This window comes from Sminthopsis crassicaudata, chromosome 3, assembly GCF_048593235.1.
Source record: "Sminthopsis crassicaudata isolate SCR6 chromosome 3, ASM4859323v1, whole genome shotgun sequence".
NCBI lineage: Eukaryota > Metazoa > Chordata > Mammalia > Dasyuromorphia > Dasyuridae > Sminthopsis > Sminthopsis crassicaudata.
In genome coordinates, this window is record NC_133619.1 from 399,704,326 (window position 1) to 399,724,021 (window position 19,696).

Sequence of the window (19,696 nt, forward strand, 5' to 3'; positions counted from 1 at the left end):
TAGTTTTAACCCATATTTTCCTCCATCCTTTTCCCCTGGCCCCTGGCCCAAAGCACCCTCTTGATAATTTGTGATAAACGTGGCTATCCAGTCTTTGTCTGAATAATCCCAATGAGGGGGCACGCACCCTCATTGGTACACCATAGGGTGCATTATGCATGATGATCCCTAGAATGATTCTAGGGAGTTAAAAAAATTAACAGGAAAGGAAGTTGGAAAGAAAAAATAGAAAAATTTAGGAAGTTTTTCTTAACACAGTCTTAATTTGCCTTGTAGTAACTTTCAATAATTTCTCCTGGTTCTACCATCTGGGGCCAAAAAGAGCAAGAAGGTTCCCTCCTTCACATAACATCCCTTCAAATACTTGAACAGAGAAATAAGACCTCCTGAGCCTTCTCTTCTCCAGATCAAATAAGCTTCTTACCCCAGCCTGGTATACCTATATTGAACATACTTCCTTATCAATGTCTCTCCAAAACTTTACAGACAGAGGACACTGTTCTTGTAGGTTGCACGGTGATTAGGATGACAGGTCTGAAGTCAGGAAGATGCATGTTTGAATTTGGCTCAGGTATTAGCTGTCTCAGTTTTGTCATCTTTAAATGAGGTGGAGAAGAAAATGACAGGAAAACTCTAAAAGGGGCCATGAAGAGTTGGATATGACTGAAAAAAAATTAAAAGATTAAAAACTAAACAATTGAACAACTGAAGACATCAATTTTACCTCAGGCATTAATTAGCTATGGACCTCTAGGCAAATCACTTCTCTATACTTCAGGTCTTCATCTATAAGAAGAAGAGTTTGGATCTGATGGCTTCCAAGGTCTATCTCTGAATCTAGGGACTAGTAAATCAGACAGCAAACTTAGTTAACAGAAAGAAGGTTATGATCCAGTCCCCTCTATATCTTAACTAGTTGGCTTGACCATGGACAAATTATACTTAACCTTGATGAACTCAGTTTCCTTATCTGTAAAGTGGAAAATGGATTAGTTTTATTCAATTCAATGGAACAAATACTTATTGAGTGATTACAGTGGAAAAAAAAAAAAAAAGAAAAGAAAAGATTAAGTCTTGAAAGGTAAACAAAGAAGGGAGTAGATAACACATTGGATAGAGCTTTGGATCTAGAATCAGATTAACTCCAATTCAAATCTGTCTCATACACTATAGCTCATCTGCTATGTGATCCTGAGCAAGTCACTTAACCTTTGTTTCCCTGTCTTTATAATAGAGATGATAATAGCATCTATCTCCCTGAGTTGTTGTGAGGATCAAATGAGATAATATTTATAAAGCATTTAGCAAACCTTAAAGCTAGTTATCATAATTAAAGAAAAATGAGACAATCCCTTGATCATCTTTCATTCATTAAGCTCTAATTCAATTCAAGGAACATTTGCTGAAGTACAGATACAGCTCCTTTTGTTGCTCTTTTCTTTATTATGTTGCACAGATATTACTTTTTTTTTTTTTCAAATTGAAGGTTTGTGACAACTTTACATAAAGCAAATCTATGTGGCAAACTTCATTGTTGTCTTATTTTAAGCAATTGCCACAAGTCATCCCATCCTGCAGCAACCACCACCCTGATCAGTCAGCGGCCATTAACAAGACCCTCTACCAAAAAAAAGGTTACAAAATGCTGAAGGTTCAGATGTTGGCTAGCATTTTTTTAAAGTAATAAAGTATTTTAAATTAAGGGATGTAGCATTAAAAAAAAGAAACATAACATTACTGCACATTTAATAGACTACAGTATAGTAGAAACATAACTTTTATATGCATTGAGAAACCAAAAATTTAGTATGACTCATTTTATTGTGATACTCTCTTTATTGCTGTGATCTGGAATCTAACTTGAAGAGGTATGCCAGTACCTGCTCTGGGGGAGGGAACTGACATAGAGAACTCTGACATTTTAAGACTGGATTCTTCTACTCTTTGGTACAGAGGCGAATATGAAGGTAAAAAGAACCTGGCAATCAGAGAATACAACATGAGATTATACTAGAACTTTATTTCATTTATTCCTTTGTTAAAATGCAAATTTCCCTTAGAAGTCAACCCATTTTTAAGAATCCTGATCTTCCAACTAATGGTTCCTTTAAGATATCAGATTAGACATAATCACACCTTAGTCCAGGTGACAAAAAATGGCTAATGACCAGCATATCTCATTGCTCACCTACACAATTATTTGTTTCCGCAATGACCTAGCCTCTCATACTTTTGTCCAGCTCTCCTGTGGCTTTTCTTGTGGCTTCTCTGTTCTGGCTTTCTCCATGTGTTTATCTTACTCATCCTGGTCTTCTCTCAGTCTTCCACTATGGCTAATTTGGTTCATGCTGGATTGTTGCTTCTAGCTGCTCTCTTGGATTTGCTGTTTCTTCAGACAGATTCTCTTTTGAACTCATGCTTTTGCTTCCTACTAGCAAATTCTCAACATTTTCGTGGCTCTTCTACTGTGCTCCACCTGGACTTTTGACTCCAATCTTCTTACTTCTTTGAGTGAATTATTCTTTCCAAGTTGTGACCTAGCCAGAGCAGTTTTATAAGAGGGGGAAGAGAGAGAGACTCAGAACTTGGGATAATTCCCAGGAAAGGCTGGGGGACACAGAAGTTAATGCCTTTGTTAGCAAGGAGGTATTTGGTTCCCAGTAAAGATGCAGACAGAATATATTACAAGGCAGAAGAAGTATGTTACTGAAAAGGGAGGAGGATGAATTTGGCTTGTGCCATAGTTTTGCCTGAGGCCAGCCATGTTCAGAGTTTTACAACTCTTGTTTTGGTTCTGACTCAATCTCCAACTTTCCTTCTAACCTCTTCTTCCTCTATATCTATTTCCCTACCCCAACTTGCTTACTATAAGTGGTAAGTCTCCAATGGGATAAGGCTTTTCTGTTAGGAGAATCCTGAATAGAGCTGAGGAAACATATCAAAAGAGCTCTTTGAAGATGCTAACTGTTTGACTAGATGCTATATAGGCTGGAATTTCAATACAGTTAATTCTGAAGAAAAAAAAAACACTTCTGAAAAGCTGCAAAATAATAATTCTGCAAATGTTCCTACAGGTGTAATAATGGGGGAATTCTGGACTGACTTGAATCCCTAAACCACAGACATGACAATTGGAGACACCACATGTAGTTGTTACCTAGGGACAACATTCTGGCATTTGGCTTTTCCCAAGAAGGGTTCATTGGTACTTAGCTATTAGAGAATTCCTTATGTGGTCACTGGGAAAAGGGCTTTTTAGGGGAACCAAAGAATTATAGACTGTCAGATTTGGAAGGGAAAAGACCATCTAGTTTAAACATTAAGTAAGAATCCCCCCTATAACATATATGTTATAATGCTTTACTTGAAGATTCCTAGGGAAGAAGAATCTATTTCCTTCCCAATTCCCTATTACCTCTCTCATTCCAGAGCTCTAACTATATAAAGCCTATGCTTTTTGCCACTTCTATCCATTGTGCCATCTTTAGCATTTGGGGATTTATACCTCTTTAAGGGATCAGTCCTTCAAACACTTGAAGTCATCAGTCAAGTCTTCCTTCACTCTTCTCTTCTCCAGATCAAGCATCCCTCTAAGCCATTCAATTAATCCTCTAGGTTATTCACCATATTGATTGCTCTCCTCTGAAGAACTGTCCTTCTATGCTCAAAGAGTTATCAAACTGTGTATACCCTTTGATCCAACAGTTTCACTTCTGGGTCCCAAAGAGATTATAAAGGAGGCAAAAGAACCCACATGCACAAAAATGTTTGCAGCAACCATTTTTGTAGTGGCAAGGAACTGGAAATTGAGAGGATGCCCATCAGTTGGGGAATAGCTGAATAAGTTATGGTATATGAATGTTATGGAATATTATTTTTCTATTAGAAATGATGAGCAGGCTGATTACAAAAAATTCTGGAAAGACTTACATGATCTGAAACTAAGTCAAGTGAGCAGAACTAAAAAAACATTGTTTGTTCACAGTAACAACAAAATTATGTGATGATCAACTGTGATGGACTTGGCTCTTAGCAATGTGGTGATTCAAGATAATTCCAATAGAATTGTTATGGAAAATGCCATTTGCATGCAGAGAGAGAATGATGGAGACTGAATATGGATCAAAACATAGTATTACAAATTTTTTTTTTGTTTGTTCTTTTTTCTTGTGTTTTTTCCCTTTTGGTCTGATTTCTCTTGCACAACATGACAAATATGAAAATGTTTTGAAAAACTGAACACATTTGACCTATATTAGATTGCTTGCTATCTTATCGGGGAAGAAGGGAAGGAAAGGAGAGAAAAAAATCTGAACGCAAAGTCTCACAAAAATCAGTGCTGAAAATTATCTTTGCTTGTATTTGGAATATAAAATACTATTGAAATTTTTTTGAAAATAAAGAAATTTAATTCTCTTTGTACTGCACAGAACTGTTGAGATGAGATCAAGAAAATAGCATGAACTAGAAAAGGAAATAGCAAACCAAGCAGTATCTTTTGCCAAGAAAAAACCCAAATAGGGTCACAAAGTATTGGACACTATTGAAACAACAACAAAACATGAATGATAATAGGTATTTAGACAGAACTTTCAGATAAATAAAGTGCTTTATAAATATAAGAACTTATTTGATTCTTGAAACTACCCAGTGAGATAGGCACTATCAATCCATCAATCAATAAGTATTTATTAAGCAACTCCTTTTGTGCCACTCACTATGCTAGGAACCAGACATACAATATAAAAAAGAAATAATCCAAATTATTGAGATCATATTATAACAGGGGGAAATAGCAAATACAAATATAATTATAATCCAAATAAATATAAAAAGATTAAATACAAATAAATGTAAATATTTAAATATAATACAATAAAACAATTACATCTAAAGTAGTAAAATGTGAGTTTGGGAGGAAGGGCATTAATGATTAGGAAGGGAGAAGGGAGAAGTTAGGGAAGGCTTCATTTAGAAGACTGTGCTTGAGGTGTGTCTTAACGGGAGAGAGAGAAACACTATGGTGTTGAAATGAGAAGAAGATAGGTTTTAGCAATGGGGAATGGCCATTTCAAAGGCACAGAGATGGAAGATAAAGCTTTTGTTTTTTGTTCAGTCATTTTCAGTTATGTCTGACTCTTCATGACTCCATTTGTAGTTTTCTTGGCAACATACTGGAGTGGTTTGCTGTTTCTTCTCCAGCTCATTTTACAGATGAGGAAACTGAGGCAAACAGGATTAAGTGACTTGCTCAGAGTCACAAAGCTGGTGTCTGAAATTGGATTTGAACTCAGAAAGATAATACTTCTTGACTCCATGCCCAGAACTTTATGCATTTTGACTGGTAAGCCTTTAGAGGCTAAATGATGATTTCCTTTTGCTGCCTTTATTTATCTTTTAAATCTCTATTCAATCTGTCTTAAGCTTGTCACTCCAGTCTCAGTGGACATTGGTCCCCATCCTCTGCTCCTGTCAAAATGACTTTCTCTTTGTTCTTAATACATGATACTTCATTTCTTTTTTCTGTTCCTTTGTATTGCCTATCTGCTATGAAAATGTCTCTCCACCTTTCTCTAGTCCTTCTGTTACTTTAAAATACAGTTTAAACATGATTTCCAACAGGAAACCATTCAGACCTCCTAAATGATAATGCTTTCTTCCCACACAATCTATTTGCAAATGACAAAACTACCATAACATTCGGTATTTATTTATATTTATTCGCTTTAAAAATCATACTGTATATACTTGAATATTTTACCTGTTTTCTCCTCATTGGAATGAATGTTCCTTATTGATAGGGATTGTTTCATTTTTTGTTACGTGTATTCCCAGTGCTTTGAACAGTACCTGCATCTACAAGGGGCTTAATAAATGATGACTGCTTGACTGGCCTCAGATAATTTCTGAACTTCAACCTCATGGCCAGCAAACTTTGCCAATTATAATAAATAATTATAATTCCTTAGATTGTGTGCCAGGTATGGCAGGGGCATTCTGGGTGTATATTGGAAAGACCAATGGACTTGGCGTAAGAAAGATCTGAGTTCATATCCATTCTCAGATACTTATTAGCTGTGTGAGCCTGAACAAGTCATTTAGTCCCTGTATTCTCAGGAGACTTGGTATCTTTATTTCCCTTCTCAACTCCTCTCTAAGTTTAGTGTGAAAAATTGCTAAGAAGGTTTTGGATAGGATGTCACAGAAATAATATTTTGGTGTACCCCAAAAGAATTCAGAGGATGACAAGGCAATCCCCAAATTAATGAAATCTTAGATCACCTTAATAGCGGTATAATGTGCAGAATAAGAGAGATGATTGTCTCACTGTTTTGTACCCTTCTCACACTGCATTGTGAATACTGTAGTCATTTGTATGTGTCACATTTTAGTAATGGCCTTGATATGAGAGCAAGTCCAGAAAAGGAAATCACAATGGTGAATGGACTGAAAAAATGTCATATGAAGAATGGTTGAAGGAATCAGGGAACTTTAGTTTGGAGAAGAGAAGACTCAGAGGGACAGGATGTTTCTCTTTAAGAATTTTAAGAGTTGATATATAAAAAATATACTTCTTTTACTTAGCTGCAGATGGCAGACCTGGGAGCCAGGTCGAGGAATGAATAAAAATTGTATAAAAGCAAACTGCACAACTATTTGAACTGTCCAAAAGTGAGGTCAGTGTGTTGTTCCCTGTTCCTGGAATATTAAGGTCAGATGACCACTTCTCAGTGATATTATAGAAGTGATAATTGTTCAATTATGATTGGACCACATGACCTCCCAATCTGAGATTCTCTGAATTTCTCCCATAAGAAATGAGCAGTGTCCCCAAGGTACATGAAACTACAACTGGGCAGTGAGATTTCAAGGTGCTCACAACCTTTTGGACTGCATCAACTCAGGAGTCATTTTGGAGTGGGGGGCCTCTCTGATGTGATCATAAGTATGTGACTGAGGTTGGGGTCAAATTTTAAAAGGAGCAGTCTTGTGCATGTTAATATGTATTTACAGAAGTTGGGACAAATCTTAGATTCCCTTTCCCTTTCTCTTTGCCTTGGGGTAAGAATGCTGCTTTTATAGAAGGGAATGGGAAGCATTTGAGGATTTTGGCAAGGGTTCATCAAGAAAAAGGCAGCCATTACCTTTCGATCATCTCTCATTAGTATTCAGGATAGTATGCCACTTGTTATCTCCTCTTATCCTCATAACAGTCCTGTGAGATAGGTGTTATTATTACCCCCATTTTACAGATAAGGAAACTGAAGCTAAGAAAAGTTAAGTGACTTGTCTAAATGCAAAGGACGTTCATAGTTATAAAATTCTGTTTTTCTTTCAGTCCATAAGGCACTATTGTTTCTCCACTGTGGTGTTCTGTGGGTATCAAGGAGTTAAATGCTTTCTAAAGTGCCTCACTGCCTTCTTGCTACTGCAAGCACCCTTTCCTCATCTGGCAAGAGAGTTTCCTCCCGTGAGTTTCTTTTTTTTCCCCCCGAGTTGTACGTGCATGTCAAGCAAGACCTGTATGTGCTGGGAGAATTGAAACACAAGGATCATATTTCCCTCAAAATATGTGTGCCTCTCAAAATAATGAAGGGGAAGCGATCTGCCAGAACTGCATCGTGCCTGGACACTTGTTCTGAACCTTAACGTTCTTGGCAGCTCCTCTAAGCTGTGCATTTGTCCAGTTTCCTCTTCTTCCTTCATGACTTTTTCTTGATGATTAGGGAGGTAATGGAAGAATTATGATTTCCATTCTGCCTCCTGAAAGCAGAAAGGGGTGGGGGAGCAGTGTAGAGAGAACTCTTTCTCTGATAGAAAGTGTGAATGCTTTAGTGCTTTTGTTTGAAAAACAGCTTTGGGGGAAATCCAGTTCCTCCTGAACTAAGTGGTTTATTCCTATTTGCTTTGTATAAGTATTTATTCCCAGTTGTTTTGTACAATGTGAACATCAGCTAACATTCACCAAAATCTGCTCTGAGAGGGCAACTGGTTGTTGCTGCTTCCGAAAGATTCTCACAAAGCCCGAGGCCATTTTTTTGTGGGCATTGGTCTTGGCAGGGGTAGGAGTTCATGCAGGGCACACCGAGTAATGTTTTTGAGTTGGATGGAGAGAGCAGCTACAAATGAGATTTAGATTCCACAAAGACTTCTATGAGTTTTGGTGGGGAATTAAATAAGAGCTTGGAGCTGACATCCTTCTTCACTCAAAACGTTAATGTTGAAATCTTTTGTACTCAGGCTTGTCTTCCGTATTCTGTTTTGGATTCCTTGATTTAATTGTTACAAATCAAGAAAAATTTGTATAATATGAGGACATTTCTCTGTTGAATTTCTTTTATGGGGCACATCAAAGGAGGAGTTTTCACAGCCTTACTTCTGAAGGCTCTTTCCTCTTTCTCTCCTTCTTTCCACTCCTCTGGATGTATATGTTGGTGTGTGGCAGGGAGGGTTTGGCCCTGAGTGAGGAAATAGAACTCCTGAATTGTGAATGAATGAATGAATAAAAAAAGTATTTATTAAGTATTTACTATGTGTCAAGCACTGTAATGAACACTGAAAATATAAGTACAAAAGCTAAGGTCATTCCTGTACTCAAGAAGCTTATAATCTAATAAGAGGAGACAACATAAACAGGGAAATAGTGGCCAGGGAGAGATTGTCTGGTTTGGTTGCTTATAGGTATGGTGAGTGGAGAAATATGGGAGTAGGTTAAGACATCCATTTCAGGAACAAAAACAGAATTAATTTTATTATGGTTCCAGAACTAGAAAAGGAATAGAGGTTAAGTAGGGTGTCGGGGGAACTGTTTCCATTCTGGTGCATGTGGGCTGATGAGAAGATGGCCAAAAAAATGAAGGAAGTGAGCTGTTGCCCTATTTTCCACACCCTGAAAAGAAAATGGTGCCCTCATTCTTTATAGCCTTCCAAAGTCTTTATGCTAAAGACCCAGACCAAATTGCTGATATTTTGTTGTTGTTCTTCTCTTGGGGAGAAAAGTTAAAAAAGAAATTAAAATAAAAAACACCTCTCATTTCTTACCTCACTTATCTCATTGTCACACAGAAGGAACATAAATTACAAAAGGGCCATGTGATTTTACTTGAGGGCATACACATACACACACACACACACACACACACACACACACACACACACACACAGAATTAAGGCTAGCAGACTTTTTATTAAGGGCCTGCATTTCCTTCCCCATGCTCCCAATCTCCTCTATTCTCTTTTTGTAAATAGTGGAGTCCAAATCTGCTCTCTCAGTTACTGGGGGATGCTAAGACTCTTTAGATTTCTTGTGCTCTGGTGTTGACTACACCAGCCACAGTGGACTATTCCAGTCGGGTATCTACAATGTTAGGCCTTAATCAGATGATCCCCAGTACTGAAGATTGCCTAAGAAGGAACTGACTTAACCAGTATCCTAAACTAAACAGGTCAAAAACTCCGTGCTAATCAGTGCTGGAATCAGGTACTGGTGAGATAGGGATCTTATCAACCTACAAAATAGGGATTCCCAGTATTAAAAAAAAATAAAAATAAAAAATCCCTCTCCCCACAGGCACCAATCTGAACTCCTAGCTCTTTCTTAGCACCTCAGCTGTGATTTATTATCTGAATGAAGTCACCTAACTTCATTTTCTTATATGATTAAAAACATTGAGGGTTGGGTTAGGTGAGCCCTAAGATTTCTTCTGTTTCTATAATTATGTTTTGTAATCTTATATGGAATCAAAAGACCCTCATGTGACTATAGCAGAAGCAGTCAGAGAAGGGAATCCATAAATCCACCTCTTTTTTTTTTTAGCGATGGAGCAGTGGGCTCCATCTTGCATCAGCTACTTTTTGGTCCTCCTAAATGAAAGCACCAAGCAACCGTTATTCTCGTTTCAAGATCTTCTGGAATCCCTGGCTTGGGCAGGTCGTCCCAGTAGCTGGAAACCAGTCTTCCGGAGAAGGTCCGAAGCTAAAAGCCCGGCAGTCTTCTGTTGTCCGGCTCTCACCACCCCATGGGGCATAGTAAATACTTTCATTCCGTTTAGTATTTCAAAGGGGGAAGGAAGGAACAGGTCATGAATATTAAATGGGAGAGAAAAGTACAAGCCCAGTATTTGGATAAACTGTTTAATAGGTCTGCCTGTTCCATTGCTCTGCACTAGACTCACCAGCACCAAACCATTCTGGGCTTTCATCTTTAATCATCTTGTCTCCGTTTCCTTTGAGCAAGAAAACACCAAGGTTCCTGTCTCCCCCATCAAACCGCATCCCTAATTTAAACAGCTGTTAATAAGGGTTAAATCTGCAGGCTGGGATGGTCCTTCACTTGTTACTTGCAAAGGGGAGGGGGGGGAATCAATGGAGCAGGAAGCCAGAGGGGCGTCCATTTTTGAAAAGCCATAATGAATCACGTTTCCTTAGTAAAGCTGGCAAACCTTCACTCCTGCTCCTGCGGCCTCACCTTTCACATGTCCAAGCCCTCTGTGACACATCAAATTTAATGAGACTGCACAGATCTCAAATAAGGAATGGTCTCACCGCTGCTGGGCTACTTTATTAAAGAGGATCACAGAGAATGGACTTGATATTTTTAAAGAGCCCCTTAAAGGCGAAAGATATTTGGGGGGAAATGGAAAGAGTTCCCCCCTCTTCCTTGTTTCATATTAATTCTGACTCTGATTTTTAGCAGCCAGCTTGACTTTGGGGGTCCCAGCATTAGCAAATTTGGCTTCTTAGAGACCAGAATGTTTTCAGGATAAATGATGGAGAGTTTTGGGATTGAAATCCTTCCCTTGTCCTTTGTAGGTTGGACTTAATGAAGTGAAGGGATGCCTATGTTATAAATCTATAATTCTGAGACAGTTTTGGAAAGTTAAAGGGGAAAATAACTTAAAGACTATACATAAATTAAAGAACTTTAATATTAGGATTCCAAGATTGAAAGTTTAAATAGATCCAGAAATTTAACCTTTTCATTTTGGGTTATGAGGAAATTGAGGATCATCCATAATATGGCCAAAGCCTGGAAGGGACTTCAGAGATCATTTAACCTAACCTTTCAAATCAAAAAAGTGACTTATGCAAAATCATTCAGTGAATAAGTGACAGTTACAACTGGAAGCCAGTAGACTCTGTGCTCATTGGAAGAGAAATGCAGAGGAACATTGAGTTAACCAAAAAGAACCCAGAGTCTCTCTGATGAATCCTTCCTAAACTATGCCAGAAAGAAAAAAAAATCTACCAAATGCTTTTAGGTACAATGGAAAGAGAACCCTTAACTTTTCTGTCTCTTAATCCCTCTTGAGGAGAAATTTTCCCTCATATGTAGTTCAGGTGTTTCACTCTATACTTTCTATTTGTTTTTTTGTCTTATTTAGACTTCCATAGAGATAGAATCACCATTTTCCAAATAACAACTTTTTGTGTAATCAAATGTTCTATGAAGTTTCTTCTTTTTTCTTGATCACATAATTCCAGTTCCTCCAAACTTTCTTTAAATATTTTCCTCTCACTATTTCTAGGATCATTTCTCAATAGTTCTGCCACAGACCCCTCAGATCTACAGTTTGAGTTATATCTAGAAATATTTTCTTACCTGCTGTTGGTTGACTGGACAATAGAGAAAGGAATTAGGATAGTCAGTAAGGGCCTTAGTAAAGGGATTGAGCCACCATGTTTCCCTTAGCCATTGAAAGCAAGTACTACCACTCACAAATGCAAGATAGGGTAGGGATCAGGGCAAAGTGGGGGAACAACTATTTAGTGAATGCCTACTATGTGAAGCATGAAAATAAGTACTTTATAGATATGATTTCATTTGGGTTTCATGTACTGATCAGGACTACATCTTGATCCCCTGAATAAGAAGGACCAGAAAAATGGCAACTAAAGTGGGGACCAGCAAAAAATGGCACAGATGTTGAGGATAAAACCCTCGGGCAGTGGGGAGGGGAAGGGGTAGCAGAATGCAGAGATTCAAAATTGTGACCTTATTAAGAAAGGCCCTGGGGAAGAGCAAAGAAATTACAATCTTAAGTCTTTGGGGTAATATTCTCTTCATTCACTTTCCAGTATAAAAATCAATATGGCTTCTAACAAAGGAACCCAGAACAGTTCAGTGAGTGGACAAAATCTGTGGCTGGAGCCAATCCCCCATCTGCTCTCATCCCTGGCCTGGCTTTATGATTCCATGTGTAGGCAGAGAACAGAGTTCCATCTACACAGATAGTTTACACTATATTTATTTGCATTTTTCTTCTTTTTTTCACATGCCTTATGTCTTTTTCATGCTGCTATGTATCCCAATCTTCTGTGTCCTGTTACCCCTCACTCCATCTCCTTCTCCCATTGGATTAAGGCTTTTTTTAAATGCTTACCCTCTTTCTGACCTCTCTTCTTCCTGTCTTTCCACTCTTTATTCTGTCTTCTTACAGTTAGTAAAATAAAGATCCTAACGCACAGACCTAACTATCCTTCCCGATGTTCAAAAATCTCCAGTGGCTTTCTATTTCTAGTTGTGGTCCCAAAACTTTTAAATTGGGCATTCCTACTAGAAATAGACATTTGAACATATCTTCCAATATGTGCATATTTATTTATACATTACATACATGTACTTCTGTTGTTATTGCTGTTGTTCAGTTGTTTTGGTTGTAGCTGACTCTCTGCTAACCCAAATGGGGTTCTGGAGTAGTTTGACATTTCCTTATCCAGCTCATTTTACAAATGAGGAAACTGAGGCAAACAGAGTTAAGTGACTTGCCACTTGGTGGTCACAGAGTTAGGAAGTGTCTGAATCCAGGGCCACTCTATCCATTAACATTTTAAAATATACAAAGATAGTTTTTTTTAAAAAATATATTAAAGACAAATAACACTTTAAAATAATTTTATTTTTTATTAATGATGCAAATAATTTTCTTTTGCTTTCATCAAAATGATTAATGACTATTTTTAGTGAGAGCAATGTGACTGAATATATTTCATTATTTTAGAAAATTTTAATTTAGCACTTTGGGATATAGTGATTAAAGGTCTGATTCTAAATTCTGTTTATTTTGATACTTGATTTTAAAGTGACATAACTGAGAAAGGGACCTCATAACGATGTGCCAATCAGAACAAAATCATTGTCTCCCTGGCTGCACTTAGCCATTTTATGATCCTCATTTTTTTTTTGGTCCCATCCACCTATATATGCACCTATTTTTGTTGAAATCTGGCTAGTAAATTTCCATCTTTCCTGACATCAGCCAGTAGTTCTTGTAAAATGAATCAAAAGGTGCTTTATGTGTTATATTTTTAACACATGAGTTCAAAGCCCATGGAAATTGCTTGCAAGATTTTTAAGCAGGTTAAAAAGTTCTGTTTGCAAGGTTTTAAAGTGTGAAGATAGGAGAATTTTTATAGCCAACACATGTATCATTTTTGGCAACAAAATCTTTGTTTTTAAATGTCTTATTGCTCATGATGGTTTGGACTATCATTAGCTAATGTTTTAAAGCAAAATATATGTTTTAGGTCAGGTTCAATATAAACAAAAGTGGATGAAAATTCATCTTTCAAAGAGTCTTACTCATTTCCTTTGAGGGAGGGGTGATTTACTTTCCAACAGAGTAAATAAAGACATAATAATAAGAGCAGATGTTCAGTTTTGTCATTTTCTTATTTGTGCTATCATCATCATCATCATCACCACCACCTTCATCATAATCATCATCTTCTTCAATGTGCTCTTTTTTTTGCAAGAATCTTTTTAAGTCACTTGTCTATTTGGTAAGAGTTAGTTTGGACTCATTTAAGTTGCATTATCTTCCAATATGAAAGGTACAAGTGAGTGAAAGCATGATGGCCGACTCCTCCATGTTATGGATCTCCCACCCCTACTTTGTACCACATGTGACATGATTGTCCAACATTCAGACCATAAGAGGATATCAGTGTAAATTTAGATGTTAAATATTAGCATAAATAATTTCTTTTTTCTGAATAAATACACATTGCAATTTTTTTTCTTAAATCTCAATTGATTGTCTTGCCTAACCCTTGAAGTATATACATTTTTTGGAGACCATTGACCTAAAGGATAAAATAGAAACTCCTTAGCATGGCATTTAAAACCTTCCATGATCTAGATTCTACCATGACTCTGTGTCTTATGGACTATAGCATGTCAACACTGTCCATGGAGTTTTCTTGGCAAAGATGCTGGACTGCTTTGACATTTCATTCTCCAATAGATTAAGGCAAACAAGGTTAAGTGACTTGCTCAAGGTCAAGCATCTAGTAAGTAACTGAGGCTGGATTTGAACTAAAGGTCTTCCTAACTCTATGTTCCAAGATTCCTCTAAAACTGATCAAATAATTAATCAATAAGCATTTATGGAGTCCTTATTATGTGCCAGGCATTGTACTAGGTCTTGGGAATACAAATACTAAGAATGAAGCAAATTCTACTCTCAAAGACTTGGACTATTAGAAGTAACTGCCCCTCTTGCTTTTCTTTGCATTCTTCCAGATTGTTCCTTAGGTCCACAATATACTCTCTTTTTATATTTACCTACTGAAATCCTTCTCATTCTTCAAATTCCTTTCAGGCACTATCTTCTCCATGAAAACATCCCTGTTCATTCCAGCTGAAAGTGATCTGTTATAGCTCAAATTTTCTTACAGTAGTTTGTTTATAATGATCTCTTCTTTGATCCTATTACATTCTACCTTGTGTTATCCTTGTGTCCATGTCTATCACTACTACTAAACTATAGACTCCTTGAGGGCAGGAACTGAATTGTTTTTCATTTTTGTAATCTTTTGAACATAATAGGCAATTGGCAGTTTATCAAATGGAATTAAATTGAATTCTGCTGTCCCTTCCTTTGCACATATGACTTCTTCTTTTGACTAGCAATATAGGTCTAGATTTTAATCTAGACACTATTTCAAGCCAGGATCAGCCTGGTTCACTTACTTTTTTTTAACCTCTACCATTTTAGAGAACCTTCATCCTGAGACCCATTTTTCCAACTGGTGAATCGATATAAGCCGAATTCTCCTGATAGGTGAGTTTCTAATCTGGAATACTATTTTAAGTGGATCTTTATCCATGTTCACTTTACTTCCAATTTGACTCATTTTCTGTATTTCTTCATCTCACAAGTCTCCTTGTCCTCATGAAGTTATTTGTTTTTTTATTCTTTATACTTAAGTTTTACTTACGTGGTGTTCCCATGAGAATGTAAAGTACTTGATGCCAGAGACTGTCTTGTTTGCTTGTATTTGTATCCTTAATATAATATTTGGATCAAAGTATTTGATAAATACTCTCTCTGTCTCTTTCTCTTCTCTCTGGATATTTCTGTCTCTATCTCTCTTTGTCTTTATGTTTCTATCTCTGTCTTTGTCTCCACCTCTTCTCACCTTTTTCTGTCTTTCTATCTCTGTCAACATCTCCCTTCTTCCCTCTCTACCTTCCTCCCTTCCCTCCATTCTTTTCTCTCTCTGTCTCTGTCTCTGTCTCTGTCTCTGTCTCTCTCTCTCTCTCTCTCTCTCTCTCTCTCTCTCTCTCTCTCTCTCTGTCTCGATCTCTCTTTCTCGCTCTCTTGCTCTCTCTTGCTCTCTTTCTCACTCTCGCTCTATCTCGATGTGTGTGAGTCTCTCTTTCCCCTCAATGAACACTGAGTTATTACTCACCAACTGTTCAGAGAATTTTTGGGATTTCATTGGTTTAGCTGATAGAGAAAATGAGACTTGCTTTACCTTTATATTTCCAGTGAAGTCCTCCTTGTTCCAATACACATTGTAGTTCCCCAGGATCCACACTTAGTCAACATCCGAGACAATAAAAAAAGCTTACAATCAATTCAGAACATTATTCTTATGGAGAGAATAGAAAATTTTAAAAAATGACATCTAGGAACATAAGACACTATCAAGAACTATGAAGTTGAAAGAGGAAACAAACTCAGAACATTTAATTTCTTGCCTAAGATTACAATAACTATCCTACTAGACTTCTAATCCAGCCTAGAGCTATTCAATATCTGCTAATATAAATCTTGGTTGGACGGCTAAGTGAAATTGTACATAGAGAACAGGACTTGAAGTCAGGAATATGAGTTCAAATTCAGTCTTAGATATTGTTATTTTCTTTACCCTTTGATGATGTCATGACATGCAAGTGAATTGGATAGAAGTGAGGGAGGGCTGTGCAAGGTGACCTGCCTCACTTTCCCCTCCAGAGCCACCTGGGTCCAGTGGCAAGACACAAAACGAGATGACTGGAAATGGTCCTCGATGAAATGGGAAAACTGATAATAATGGCGTACCTTTTAAGGTTATTGTGAGAATCCATTGAGATAATATTTGTAAAATGTATAGCCTAGCACATAGTTTCTTCCCCTTTCATCCCCTACCTCCTATTATCTTATCTATTAGAATGTATATATTCCTTGAGAACAGAGATTGTTTCATTCTTTGCATTTGTAAATACTTCATAAAATATATAGTGTTAATTTGATTATTCTGTCAAATGAGAGAGTAACTATGGGATTTAAATGCGTGAGATCCTCTTGGTTCTGAGTCCTCAGTTTGAACTCCTTCATCTAAGTCAAATAACTCCTTGTGTTATGGTTGGCTTTGAAATTAGCCAGTCTCTTAAAAGTGTCTTGATGAAGTTTGACTCAATGACCTCTTGTGGTGGGAGACCCTAGCATTTGACTATACATGGTGTGAAGATACCATTCCTTTTAATTGACTCTAATTTATTGTCCCATAACCTCTGCCAAGTGATCCTATTTCCATGGGTGCTGAAGCTGTGACAGTAGGAGAAACCAAATGACTTTCATTATTCCCTGGAGGTGACAAGGCCCCTTTCCTGAATGTCTCTCATTTTCAGTTGAAGTATTGTGCAATTGAATTTTTAAGGATCAACAAACATAGACATACTCCTCAGACAACTTTGGCTTGCCAAAGACTTAAGAACAAAAATAAAAACCAAAAAGTTGTAAACACCACACACAGTCAACTTTTTACTTATCAGAATATTAGAAAGAAGTAGGAAGATGAATTATTCAAATTGTGGAAATTATTTATATTTATTTTAATCATCAAATCAGAGTCTAGGAATCTTTCTATACTGCTTTGTGACTTTATAAAACGAGAGCAGAAAGTCAGTTATGCATGTTTCTATGATATTCTTGAAGTCTACAAGAGCAATGCGTGAGCCCAATAAAATTCTCCATCTCTTCAATTCATAGTCTGAGAGAGACCTGGTTAATTTGTCTGAAAAAGATCTAGGGGTTTTAATGAGCTGCAAGCACATTATGAGTCTGCAAAGAGATGTGACAACTACACACACATGCATCTGATACTAAGAAAGGCATAGCTTCTAGGGACCAGGGACTCTACAGTTCCTCTGTACTCCATCCTGGGTAGACTACAGATTAAGATGTTCAGAACCACAAACCATCCCAAGGAAGTTGAAATGCTGGAAAATGTCCAGAGGAGAGCAATCAGGACATTGAGCAGTCTGCAAGTCCATGATATTAGGAAACCAAATGAAGGAATGGGGAATGTTTAACCTGGAAAAGACAAGAGAGAAATGAGAGTTGTGTTCAAGTATTTGCTGTTTGGTTCCAGAATTCATACTTTGACCATAGGTGAAAGTTGCTAAGAGACAAATTTAAGCTTGATTTCAAGGGGAAAAGGTTTGCAAACAGTTAGAGGTATGGAATCTAGAGACTACCTGAGGAGGTACTAGATTACTTCTTATGGGAGGTCTAACCAAGTACAGATAGTTTCTTGTCTACTACATTTTAGTAGGGTTTCTTTTCAGGGTATGGAATCAAATGGCCGCTAAATCCTCTTTCAATTCTGAAATTCTGTGATTTTGTGATAGTCAAGTGCTGGGGAGCACTACATTTAATTTAAATCATAATATCGAATTTAGGAGCAAAAATGAGCATCAGGTTTCTGCTGACTTCTTTGTATATTCTAGTTTCTTATCAAGTTTACTCTTGTTAATTATTAGATCTCAAGGATGAAATCAAAAGCACTTATTAAGTATCTACTCTGTACCTGGCACTGGGGATGCAAATTTAAAAGGGAGACAAGATCTGTTTTTAAGGAGCCTACATTTTAATAGAGGGAGACTCACAAATGGAGGAGCAGTAGCCATAAAAAAGCTTTTTTTTTTTTTTTTTTTTTTTTGTTTAGTTACAGGAAAGATGAGTAGAACCACAAGGTAAAAAATTGTTCTATCCTTTCCAGAAGAAATGATAGCATTGATTTGATTAGTAAAGCACGAGTTGGAAATGGGGAGGAAGTAGCATAATATATGTAGCAGGGTATATGGCAAGATGGATATGAAGTATGGGGCTAGTCAGGAAGTTATTGTTATTGTAGTCATCACCCTTGTCCTCCTCATCCTCCCATTCTCTTCCTCTTCCTCTTCCTTCCTTTATCTTCCTTTCCTCCCCTCATTTTCCTCCTCTTTCTCATTCTCCTCATCAGTTATCTTCTCTGATATCTCCATGTAAATGTAGTTTCCCTTTTTCCTGCCCATAGTACCTGATGATTCTTTTCTTACATTATAATTATTTGATATATCCCATTTTCCCATATAATATAAGATTATACTGTCCTTGAGAGATATGGAACACTCTGGAAAATTTCTGGTTCTGAAATTTAAAAAACTGGAGTTCAGATCTCACTTCTGATACCATTTGCTTTGAGCTTGGGTAAATAACTTCTTTGGATCTCTGATTAAAATGAGGGTGTTCTATCTCTGAGTCTGATGGCAGAAACTATATAGTTTATTTCTCTTTGTAATATCCAAAGCATCTAGCTGGACACAAAGTAGGGGTTTAATGAATATTTTATGAATAAATAAATGTGCTACCCACAGTTGACTAAAGGAGCAGAGCATGGAGACCAGAATAGAACTTTTACCTTTGTCTGGTAGCAGGAATAAAATTGTCAATAATTTGGTTTAATGAGCATGTATACCCTAAAAATTTATAACCAATAGGGGCAATGAATAGATATGTATTAATTTTATTACTCAAAATTACCTGGATATGTTATCTATCCTCTCCCCCCTACAATACACTCTTTGATTGTTTCATCTTGATCCATAAAATGTGGAATGGTAGAGATTCACCTGGAAATAGCAAGGAAACTTGTATTAGGCAGTATTGTGGGTATAGAGAAAGGACAGTCTATGTACAGCTTGTGGCTGACTGGCTCCTCCTTGGAGCAAAATGAACACCTTGTCTGGTTTGATGGTTTCCACCTGAACATCCCTGAAGACATGGGGACATCATACATATTACGTAGAGACAAGAAGTTTCTAATTGGAGCTATAAGAAATTCAACAATTTCAGTTGACAGAAGATGATGATATTTTGTTTTCAGACTTTCATTGCTTGTTGCCTTCCATTTGGCACACAGATCTGAGATGGGACAAGCCAACAGCACACTGCATGCCTCATTGGGAATCACCACCTTGCCATGACTTTGGGGTGAGGTTGGGAAAATAATGGGGGGGGGCTGTATTAAAACTACACCGAAAGGAACTGAGACACCTAGTGGTCGGTGTTTGTGCCAGCAGAATATAGGAATGGAACTTTTGGGGCAAAATGTTCTAGTTGTAGAACGGGAAGTTATTTCCCCTGTGCTTAGTATTGTTCTT

The 19,696-nt window shown here is 37.2% G+C and overlaps 1 long non-coding RNA gene across 4 annotated transcripts in view; it reads left to right on the plus strand.

Moving 5' to 3' along the window:
• The window catches only part of LOC141562658 (uncharacterized), a 155,508-nt gene that overhangs the window by 12,031 nt on the left and 123,781 nt on the right, over positions 1–19,696 (plus strand). For all 4 annotated transcript variants that reach the window (XR_012488219.1, XR_012488217.1, XR_012488218.1 and 1 more), the window contains exon 2: positions 15,000–15,065. This is a non-coding gene — a long non-coding RNA (uncharacterized LOC141562658). The remainder of the gene's footprint in view (positions 1–14,999; positions 15,066–19,696) is intronic.